Here is a 4038-nt window from a genome sequence, read left to right on the forward strand (position 1 = left end):
TGTGTGTGTGTGTGTTCCGTCAACCATCGAAGGATAAGGCCAAAGAGCACCTTCGATGCCACAGCTAACAGGCTGATGCCATGATCGTCTCCACGCAGTGCCCGCGTACCCTTTTTGAAGATAGGGATAACCGTCAACATGCCCCATTTTGCAGGCACTTTCTCTTCGTTCCAGATGGTATCAATAAGCTTTGTCAGATGGGTCAGCAGGGATTTTCCACCTTCTTTGAAGAGGATTAAACACAGACTGCCCGGTCCTGGTGTCTTCTCACGTTTTAGTACGGCTATTTCGTACCTTGTTTCTTCTTCCGAAGGGTGATCAAGGTTTACATTCTATTCGCCTGTATGCATTATCTCTACAGGTTGTGTTGCAGGCCAGCTGAACTGATCTTCGAAGTGTTCGGCCCATCTCTCCAGTCGACGTTTTTGCGAGTGAATTATTGAGCCATTTTTTTCATTTATCGCTCCCCTGACGGTTGCTTTCCTAGGGTCAGTCGATCGTATCAGTTGATATAGGGCACGGCTGTTTCCCGTAGCAAAGGTTTCCTCCATCTCCCGAGCTCTGTCCATCAGAGCTCTCGGTCTTTCCTTAGACTCTTCACTATTCGACGTTTAAGGGATTTGCGTGCGCCGTCAAACTCGTTGTCAGCTGGTAAGGTTTTCCTGGCATCAATCATAGACAGCGATCTCGACGACATCCAGTGGTATTGTGGTCGAATGGGAGAAGTCGGACAGATAGCACTGAACCCCGCTAACATAGATCCGTCCACATTTTGCCACGCTTCACCCATATGCTCACTGTCCAACAGTATTGGTTTGCTGTGAAGTTGTTGGGCTAGCCCAGATCGATACTGTTGGGCGATGTTGGTCCTTCGAAGACACTGAATTGGCATGCTTGTTTCTGACTTGCGAGGGCCTGAAGGGAAACGAACTGTCGGGCGTGCACGCACCATGGCGTGATCGAAATCAAGTGGTGTGCCACAGAAGGAACGGCAATCTTGAACTGTAGCTCTCCATCGGTGGCTGATGGCCACGTGATCCAACTGGGTCCCCTGTTGAGTTACAGCTGGTGACAGCCAGGATACGCGATGCGAACGTTTATGCTGAAAGGTCTTATTGGCCAGCAAACAACTGGGGGAGTACCTCTCCGTAGTCTACGCGGTGAGCATCGACTCCGAATCGACCACCCAAATGTGATTTCAAGGCGCTCAGACGACCTACTTGAGCATTTGAATTGTCTGCAAGGATCACAATGTCAGTGCATTTTGCTTGACGAATGAGCCCGGATAGACTTCGATAGAAAGTATTCTTCTCCGCCTCCGAACTGCAGTCCATTGGAGCATGAGCCAACAGGACAAACAGGCACCGCTTTTGTGCCGAGAGGTATCAAGCTTAATTGAAATGGACAGCACAAAGACGGCTGTTCACTGGGATCCAATCCAGCAAAGCGCGCTCAGCTCTGGGGGCTGAGTGCAACTCCCACGAAGTATATTCCACGGGTCATTGTTTCTGGGTCACCTGACACACAGAGGGAGAAATGTGAAGGGCTGGGTTCATCCTTGGCGTTCTGAAATGCAGAACCACGTTTGTTTGTGTTTCGGAGACACAGCATACATAAATTTTAAGAGAGTATAAAGTTTCAGAAAGCATTGCCTGTTTGCCAATTTGACACAGAGTACGGACGTTAAAAGCTACTACATAGAAAGGATCTCGTAGATTTATAAGGGTGCCATTTTGTTTAATGCTTGTAGGCAGTGAGGAGCATAAGGCCCTTCGGTCAGATAACTGAGTCAAATGGCTCAGTGACATTTGTTTGAGATGGGAGGGGGTTGGGGAGGGACATCAGTGGACACCGAACTGCGCGGGTAAATGATACTTCCCGGTTTCCCAGGCCAAGGAAGAAGGTTTAGTTGAGGTACCCCACCTTGAGCCTTTGACTCAAAAGTTTGGCCCACAAGGTGGTGGGAGGACGTAGGGTTTTCTTTGGTGACCCTGCCCGGAGCTGATGACTCTTCTTGGCTGCAGAGGGGTAATCTAACCCGAGGGCGCAGGGAATAAAGCATCACTATCTCATTCCTGATGCGGCTGCGAACAGCAGGTGCCTTTGGAGCAGCACGGGGCTCTTTGGTTTTAAAAGTATTTCGACCGTACTGGATAATGTGCTAGCGGTCTCGGTCAACCGTTGGACGATGGGTGTGCGGTTTTCGGGGCCAGCCATTTCTAACCCGTCCTTCCTCGACGGAAGACAGCATCGCTGCTTCCATGGGTATGGACAAGCAGGTCGTCTGGGGGAAACACCTTACTGCCTTCACACCCCTGTCGCAGAGGACAGTACGACTTCACCCCTAGACCGCTTCGTAGCACGAGTACTCGTAGTACGTTATTTTGCTGCTCTTGGTCCAGCCGGATCCCCTTGGCCTTCCTGACATGTTTGCACCTTGTGGAACAAAATTCCAGCCAGTGTACCCCACGGGGTCATTGCAGGACTTAAGCTCGACCACTACGTCAAGAAGGAAGTCTTATGTCGGAGATGTGAGAATACAAAGATCGCTTCATGTTCACCAACTTCTGGGACATTCCTTGATGACCAGGCGTGTCAAGGTTAATCGTTTAAATACGCCTCGGAAATCCAGGAGTACTAAAACGTGGGTTGTTTGTGCGCATGGCGTTGCTCTACCACCTTATGCAGAGTGAAGATTTGGTCAACCCCTACCAGGTCGTAATGCTGCTCGCTGCTCTCAAATCAGTGTTTTATGGTTCACCATAAAGCGATGGAGCACAAGTGACGCCCGTAGTCTCGCTACGATGAGGATCAAGCTGATCCTTCTGCGGTTTGAAAGTGGGGGATAACACCATCCTTATTCCGCTTATCCACCCTGCTTTATGCAGCAAGTAAGGCGACCTTGATGGTGGCATCACGTGACATACCGTGTGACATGATTTTGTTGGTAAACGTAGACATCATGGTTGTATGTGGGTTTGGATGCTACCACGGCGAAAATTAGGGTACTTAACCAGAGCCCTTGGCTCAGAGCCTGACCGCAAGGCAGCACTGTTTGGCTGGAAATTCAAATGTGTTGCCGTTTTTACGGTACACTTAGGTACATCTTCTCTAACCCCCGAGCTGAAGCGCCGTGAGACTGTGTTCGTCAGAACTCAAACCATTGAGCAACATGGTGTGAGGGATTCCCCGGGTGTTGCAGAGACACAACCCAGAGTAGCTCGTTGGGTCTACGTGGTACACAAACTGCCACAACTCGGTAAGCAGCAGGCTCTTCGGGGCGGGGCTGCATCAGTGTCCGGATACCAGCTGTCCCAAATCGAGCGCCACACAATTAGGATGGATGTGCCACGTGCAGGACACGGACCGAAGTAGCTCGTTCTACGTGGTACACAAACTGCCACAACTCGGTAAGCAGCAGGCTCTTCGGGGCGGGGCTGCATCAGTGTCCGGATACCAGCCAGCTCAAATCGAGCGCCACACAATTAGGATGGATGTGCCACGTGCAGGACACGGACCGAACGAAGGCACATCTTGATTGGTCAGAATGCCAGCCAATCCGGATCCAGCATTTCTGACTCACGGATTCACGCTTTAACGGATTGATACACAGGATCGAGGCTTTTGCCCAAGATTCCCGGATCGGTTTTGTTCTTGTCGGTCAGTGGCTGTCATTCACCTGAAAGGCACAAGTGAAAAAAGGGTGTAACACTGCTCTTTATGTTCTCAGCGCGGGGCAGTATGCTTGCCAGCGCGAGGATTCGCATAAATAAATGTCTAATAGTGCTTTAAATTAGGTTCGAGAAGGAGCGTGTACAACCGTCGGAGGAAGTTCATTCCACGGAGCTACTACCCGAAATGAAAAAAAAGTTTTGTCTAATGAATGTGTGTGCCCTGAGCTTGAAAATTTTCTTACTATGTCCTCGCCGGGTGTTTGCAGGGTCAACGGTAAAAAACCTGTTTGCCAAGCTTTGTTCAAACAGAGCGTAAGTAAGAATTAGGTACCCTCGGAGGCGACGGTACTCCAGGGGAAAGAGA

The sequence above is a fragment of the Opisthorchis viverrini genome (genome assembly GCF_000715545.1).
Source record: "Opisthorchis viverrini unplaced genomic scaffold opera_v5_165, whole genome shotgun sequence".
Classification (NCBI taxonomy): Eukaryota; Metazoa; Platyhelminthes; class Trematoda; order Opisthorchiida; family Opisthorchiidae; genus Opisthorchis; species Opisthorchis viverrini.